The sequence below is a fragment of the Dama dama genome, chromosome 31 (genome assembly GCF_033118175.1).
Source record: "Dama dama isolate Ldn47 chromosome 31, ASM3311817v1, whole genome shotgun sequence".
Classification (NCBI taxonomy): Eukaryota; Metazoa; Chordata; class Mammalia; order Artiodactyla; family Cervidae; genus Dama; species Dama dama.
The window spans coordinates 12,996,676-13,004,573 of NC_083711.1; the positions used below are offsets into that span (position 1 = coordinate 12,996,676).

A 7,898-nucleotide genomic window follows, 5' to 3' on the forward strand; every position below is an offset into this window, starting at 1 on the left:
AAACTAAACTTTTTAGCTAAATACTGTACATACCTGGTGCATTAAATGGGCCAGATTCAGAAGAGAGTGTCCCGTGACATTTGTTCTTTCTTCCACCACTTGTGATGCTCTGTGATGTCTCTTCCCTACCCCCTGGTGGCAGCTCAGACAAATCTCAAAACTGTACCATTGTTTTTGACTCAAAGAATAGGTTTTATTTTTAGGTGTTCAAAAACCCGGAACAGAATCTATTCAAAATATACACTGTGTTTCGCAAATGGCATAGCTTCACACCAAAATCCGGCAGTCTGGCCTCTTTTGAAAACCTGGGGACTTCCCCAGTGGCCCAGTGGTTGAGACCACCTCCCAGCACATGAGGTGAGAGTTGAATCTCTGGTCAGGGAGCTGAGATCCCACGTGCCTCGAGGCCAAAAGAACAAAGCATAAAAAGGAAGCCACACAGTACCGAATTCAGTAAAGACTTTCAAAATGATTTACATTAAAAAAAAAATAAAGAAAAGAAAACCTGAAGATCTGGTAACAGCTGACCTGCCCTTCAACAAATGGTAGGCGCAGAGGAGCACTTGCCCCTTTTGGACGAGGTGAACCCCACAGCCCTGCTCGTCCTGTTCTGTGAATTGCCTTAACCACATCTACTTGGACTCCCGGCTCTGGGACCCGCCCCAAAATGGACATGTGGTGTTTTCTTTACTCCCTGGCTCCAGTTCCTCCTCCTTGGCCCCTGTTTTTAGTTTTTTCTTTACTGTTGATCCCTTTCATTCAGGGAGGCAACCGACAGCAGCTTTACCTTGGGGGTGGGGGGGTGCATTTCTGTGGTCCACTCAGGGATCTCCCACAGGGACATGGGTGAGACATCTTCCAAGTGACATCTGTCAGCTACGGCTCCATCTGACACTCGCCTTCACCATACAAACATTTTGTCCCTTGTGAGGAGAAGGGAGTGACAGAGGATGAGATGGTTGGATGGCATCACCAACTCAATGGACATGAGTTTGAGTAAACTCCGGGAGTTGGTGATGGCCAGGTAGGCCTGGCATGCTGCCGTCCCTGGGGTCCCAAAGAGTCGGACTGAGTGAAGGATGAAGGCAGGTCTTCACAGGGCTTCAGCCTACTTACCTGCCATGGCACACACTTGGCAGCAAGGCGGGCCCCTCTGTGGTGGCCACAGTAACGAGGCAGACTGCCCTGCTGCCTCTCTCCCCAGCCCATTCTCACCTGCAGCTCGGCGGGCCTCCCCATCATTAGACCTCTCCACCGAGGAGCCAGGACCCCTCCCTTCACACAGCCCACCTGCTCCCCCTGCAAATTCTTAAGAGCACACATCAGGTGTTTTTATGGTCCCTGCACAGGTTGGAAAAGATTTTCCAGCCATAAGACAGAATGAAAGGAGAATAGAGTTTATTAAAGCGGGAGACGCTGTGAGCAGGCCAGCTAGGGAGTGTGTGTGCTAAATCACTTCGGTTGTGTCTGACCCTTTGTGACCCCATGAACTCCTCCATCCATGACATTTCCCAGGCAAGGATACTGGAGTGGGTTGTCATGCCTTCTTCCAGGGGATCTTCCGGACCCAGGGATCAAACCCACATTTCACGTGTCTTGCGATGGCAGATGGGTTCTTCACCACTAGCGCCACCTGGAAGCCCATGACAAGTATGGGTCATCTGCCTGTTTTGGTAGCCAGGGAACCAACGAACAGAGTAGGAAGCGTGTGAGTCATCTGCTGATTGGGTGAGATACGTGTAATTTCCTTATACGGGGAAGGAGAAGAAAAGGACTAATACCTTTCCTAACATGGGAGAGGAAAGGGACGAGCCAGGGGGCGCTCAAAAATTCCGCACCGGTTCCAACATGGCGGGAAGGGCGACGAGGATCTGGTACTTCCGGTTCCTGCGTTCTAAGGCCCCTTGAGCTCATCTCATACTTGTGGCCTCTGGGCACCACAAGTTTCCACAAAAACCCTTTCTTACTTGCCTCGGAGAGCAGCCCAGGGGGAAACACACCAGTTTCTCGGGTCAGACGCATCCAGCCGGGAGTGGATGTTGGCCTCCCCTTCCACAGACATTCCATCTGGGTGAGGTTCTCCTGGTGGGCCCCCTTTTCACTTAACTGGGAGGATCACAAACTCCCCGTCCATGCCCCACAGCAGCCTCCGTTCTGATGAATTCACCTGAAAGAATCTAGTCTCCCAATGGACCTTGAAGCTTCTCTTATCTAGACTGGAGACCAGAGATTGTCTGGCCAAAATTCTCATCTGGCCTCTGCTAGTAAACCGTGGAGGTGCTTCCCTAGGGACTCTATGGTAAAGAATCTGCTTACCAATGCAGGAGATGCAGAAGACACAAGTTCGATGCCTGGGTTGGGATGATCCCCTGGAGGGGGGAAATGGCAACCCACTCCAGTATTCTTGCCCGGGAAACTTCATGGACAGAGGAGCCTGATGGGCTATAGTCCACGGAGTCGCAAAGTGTCGGACACAACTGAGCAACTGAGCACACGCATGTGTACAGTAAGCCCTGTACAAATGTGTCTATGCTGACATCTATCTTTAATATGTGGGATCAGTGTCTCCCACTGTCCTCAGCTCTAAGGCTTGAGCTGAAATTCTAAGACAACAAAGTCCCATGACACGTCTGTTATATATGAAACTGTAGCTTCCTTGACTTATCAGCGTTAGACTGTCTATTTAGCAGTATGCAGTAGAACTTTCTACAGTGACAGAAATGTTCTGTGTCTGCACTGTGCAAAGTGGCAGCCACCAGCAACGTGTGGCTGTTGAGAACTTGAAATGTGACTAGTAAGGCTGAGAAATTGAATTTTTAATACTATTTCATTTGAATTCATGTAAGTTTAAACAGCTTCTTGTGACTAGCAGGTACTGCATTAGAGGGCACCATTCTATATAATAATAAGACTAAAATTTATCATATGCTAGCTATGTAATCAGGTTTCCCTGGTGACTCAGACAGTAAAGAATCCACCTGCAATGTGGGAGACCTGGGTTCGACCCCTAGGTTGGGAAGATCCCCTGGAGAAGGGAACAGCTACCCATGCCAGTATTCTTGCCTGGAGAATTCCATGGGCAGAGAAGCCTGGCGAGCTACAGTCCATGGGGTCACAAAGAGTTGGACATGACTGAGCAACTTTCATTTTATGTACTAACTGGTTTTCTAAAAGGAATTATTCCATACATTGTTTCATTTGATTCTTACTATAGCCATACAAAATTGATCTCTTCTCCTTTTTTACTTCATCAGTTCAGTTCAGTCGTTCAGTCGTGTCTGACTCTTTGTGACCCCATGAATCGCAGCACGCCAGGCCTCCCTGTCCATCACCAACTCCCAGAGTTTACTCAAACTCATGTCCATTGAGTCAGTGATGCCATCCAACCACCTCATCCTCTGTTGCCCCCTTCTCCTCCTGCCCCCAATCCCTCCCAAGGTCTTTTCCAATGAGTCAGCTCTTCGCATGAGGTGGCCAAAGTACTGGAGTTTCAGCTTCAGCATCAGTGCTTCCAATGAACACCCAGGACTGATCTCCTTTAGGATGAACTGGTTGGATCTCCTTGCAGTCCAAGGGACTCTCAAGAGTGTTCTCTAACACCATAGTTCATAACTTAAGTCAAAAAATAATCTTCAAAGTATAACCAACTAAAGCTCACTTAACTTCCCTCAGTTCTTTATTCAAATGTCATCTTCTCAGATGACTTTCCTTTGCCACCTTGTACAAAGCTCCCACTCTGCTCTTCTGCTTCTGTGCCTATTTTTCTCAAGGCCCTTTTCACCTTCTAACATACTTAATGCTTTATATTTCTGCTTCTTGTCCCTTTGTCTGGACTAGAATGTAAATTCGGTGAGGATAGATTTTCATCTCTCTCTCTCATGGGTCCCTAGAGCCCAAAACAGTGTTTAGTGGTTCCTCCTGGAGCTTACTAGGATTTTGTTGACTGAATGAATGCACTGCCTTCTAGAAGAGACAGTCCTGCTCCATGAAATCCCCACTCTTCTGCTGAGCACTTGTCGGGGTTTGCAAACAAGTTGCAAACAAGATGGTCCAAAGCCATCCTTGGAGATGGAAACAGACGAGAGAGCTGAATGTGAGCTTCCCAGGGCAACTTGGGGGAGAAGGGAAGACAGAAGAGTCAGTGGACGGGCATGAGGCTGAGACCCAATGTGAGGCTGGGCAGGCTGTGAAAATCCCCCAGGGGAGGGGGAGACCTCAAGACAGAGCTATCACACAGTGTTCACACTGAAGCTGTCTGTATTATAGTGAAATAAATATATTCCCCCAAATTTCAATAAAGCCTACTCTATCCACTCAACTCTAGTGCCAGAGGCAGTTTTTTACTGAAGTATAGTTCATGTACAATATTATATTTTATAGGTATACAGTAGAGTGACACAATTTGAAAGGTTATGCTCTATTTACAGTTATTATAAAATACTGGCTATACTTCCTCCACTGTACAATATATGCTTGTAGCTTATTTTAACATATAATAGTTTGTACCTCTTAATCCCCTACCCAAGGAGTATTTTGTTTGTTTTCTTACTTAACTTACCTGCTTACTTGGGTGAAATTAAAGGATGCTATTAACTTTAATGACTTTATCAACAATGTCTAAAATAAAGCACAAGAAATGATAAGCAGAACTATTTGGATGGAAGCAACTGCCTTAAGTCAATCTTAAAGGAAATCAGTCCTGAATATTCATTGGAAGGACTGATGCTGAAGCTGAAACTCCAATACTCTGGCCACCTGATGCAAAGAGCTGACTCATCGGAAAAGACCCTGATGCTGGGAAAGATTGAAGGGAGGAGGAGAAGGGGATGACAGAGGATGAGATGGTTGGATGGCATCACCGACTCGATGGACGTGAGTTTGAGCAAGCTCCGGGGGTTGGTGATGGACCAGGAAGCCTGGTGTGCTGCAGTCCATGGGGTCGCAAAAAGTCGGACACAACTAAGCAACTGAACTGAACTGAAATGCCTAAGACAGAGTGACCATGAGACTCTAAGCCAATTCCACCACAAATACCCACTTTCATGCCCCAGAAATCCACCTTCCTTCCCAATTTAAGGAGAGTATTCACTCAATATGTGTCGAATAGCTGACTAGAACTTTCAAAGAATATGAATGAAAGTTTGATTCAATCTGATTCTGGTCTCAAGGGCCAGAAGACCCAGTATGGCATATGTACAGATAAAGAAGCTACAGGAGAAATTAAGTGGAATATCCTACAGCTGTTCAGTAATGAAGTGTCAAAACCTGGCTTAAAAATTCAGTGTCTTCACTCCAGGTCCATGTTCTTTTTGTCCCCATCGTCCTCTTTCTGAAAAGACCTGGATTTTTGCCCGAGTCATTACTTAAATCTGTGCAATTCTTTTAATCCTGAAGTGCATACTTCATTTTTAGCCTATTTAAAATACATTTGCAGCTGTCAGCTCTGCCAGACCCTAGTGTACACAAGGCCAGTCTATGAAGTGTTTGGAGTAGCAAATTCCCCTACTTTATCTTTGCAGCTTGAACTCTTTAATTTATACATGCTCCACTCCTCATTTTTGTAAGTTTCAAACTCTGTCCTTGATTCCACACCAAGCTTCCCTCCCAGGTTATACTAATTTGTCTGGTGGGTCAAAACAGGGCTGTCTGAGCAGATACCCAGATTTCTAGGCATGGTACAAAGGATTTCTTGGCAGACTATATTTTCCACAACAGACACCTCAAATATCAGATGTTGAGCACAGTAGATGAGGTCTTCTAAAAAAAAGCAGATAAAAATCTCAGAGAAGCCTGAAACACAATGCTTAAAAAAATTCTTTTTTTTTTTTAAAGAAAAATTTATTTCAAAGGTACTGGTCGTGGTCCTGTTCTTTTAAAGTTGTTATCATTTAAATCAAAGCAAACCAAACAGAAGTTTAGTGATTTCAGAAAAGAAAATTCTTTGAAATTAATAGTCCAAAGCAAAAAGACTCAAAGTTTCTGAGGTGGATCAAAGAGGTATTATTTTAGAAAGATTAAATTACAGTGAATATTTCCATATTTAATCGTGTTCGGGGTATTATTTGCAAGACTGCCTCGAAAGAGATTAATATCACACCAGAAACCTGCCTAACAAGACAGTATCTAGAAAATTATTTAGGTCCAGCCTCCTGAAAGCAGGAAGTTAACTGTTGAGGAAACAGTGGCTTTCCAGACAGTGAGTAAATGGAAACTAAAGGGGGAGAAGGGAAACAGTGTCTGCTGAAGACAGTTCTTTCCAACTGAAAAGAGGATATGTGATAATCGATTTTTTAAATCTTTTGCATTCTCTTTTCATTTAAACTTCTAGAACAGTAAGACTTCCCTGCTGGTTCAGAGGTTAAGAACCCACCTTCCAATGCAGGGGACGTGGGTTCAGTCCCTGATGGAGGAACTGAGCCCGTGGACCGCAACTAGAGAAAGCCCTGCCCACCACAGCGAAGAGACCCAGTGCAGCCAGAATAAAAAAAACTGAAAATAAACTTCTAAAACCTAGAACAGTGTAGACAACAGAGGTGAAGGAGAGGAAAAAGAAGTATTTGGGCTTAAGCACAAGGTAATATTTTGTTTTTAACCCTGAACCTACGTTGCCACTAGAGGCAGAGTAGGAAGTGGGGAGGCTGGGAACCTGAGTTCATGACCTTCATTGAGGCCCGCTTCTCTATCTTGCTGTTTCTCCTCTTGTAAGCTCTCCATAAGGTCACAAACAGTCAGACACGACTGAGTACACATTCAGTAATAGCATAAACTTCCCAAAGTCACCAGAGTCACTGCCTTCACATAATTCCTTCCCACATTTTCCCTTTAATCTCCAACGCTCTGGTTTCTGGGAGAAGATCATTCGTTAACCTCTTTACCCTCTCCATCTCTGGAGAGGTGGGAGTTGATTCAGGAATTTGTAAAAAAATAACTGGCTATTCTTCGCCTGGGCACAGCCCTTCTTCCTCTTGGGATATGTGTGCAGCACCTCTCGTGTTCAGCCCCACTGCACCACCATGCAGATGGAGCAGAGGTGTACGGGCACTGTGCTGCTGCTTGGAGGAAAATCTCTCTTCGTGGAAACCAGGAGCAGGGAAATGTTCATTTCCTCCAACAGGAAACAAACTGATGACACAAACTTGCCTCGTCCTGGAGTTCACACCCAGATCTCTAAGCTACATCTTTAACTACTCTATTGAGGTTTCCTTTTGGTTTTTCACCCACCACTGCTTCATTTTATTTCTGTACTTGCTCATCACCCAGGAAAGGACTATGAAATGGTCCCCAGATACCAAACCTTTGGCGGGGGTAGGGGTGGTGGTGCAGTGTTTAGAGACACTGAGAAACCACAATCAGAATAGAATTGGGTGGTGAAGGACCCATGTGATCTGGAACCTCATGGCACCATGGTGGACAGTAGAGGCCAGGGAATCTTCACTTTGGTGTTGCCTGGAGGCTTGGACTAGGCCCAGTGGGTTTTCACAGTAGCTAGCACAAGTGGCTTGGGTAAGAGGTTTTAAACCAGACTATGAGCCTTTTGAATTTGGAGGGTCACTGTGGCTTATGATATTTTACTTGTAAAATATGACTTTCTGTGGAGTCCCAACTGCCTCTGTGGGCTTTTGAAAAGGCTGAGTGGGTATCTTTAAGTCATAGGTGCCAGGACCTCAGCAGACGTGTGGGTCACCCTTCACAGGCTCAACTTCACTCCTTTGGATGCCCAGAAGTTGTAATGGCTCCATGCCAAGACTCTAAAGTGACTCAGAATCATGACACACACAAGAGTAGCACATATTTGTGCCACTTGGTTTGAAAATGAGCCAATATCCAACCATTAGCATGGCTACGTGCCCGGAACACACACCCAGTGTACCCAAAGGCTGTGGCCGATGATCAGTACC

General features: G+C 45.5%; 1 long non-coding RNA gene across 1 annotated transcript in view; it reads right to left on the reverse strand.

The window, feature by feature from the left end:
- LOC133049935 (uncharacterized) overlaps nucleotides 1-379 on the reverse strand; it is a 28,298-nt gene extending 27,919 nt beyond the window's left edge. The window contains exon 1 of the long non-coding RNA XR_009691497.1: nucleotides 34-379. This is a non-coding gene — a long non-coding RNA (uncharacterized LOC133049935). The remainder of the gene's footprint in view (nucleotides 1-33) is intronic.
- Between the last annotated feature and the right edge of the window lie 7,519 nt (nucleotides 380-7,898).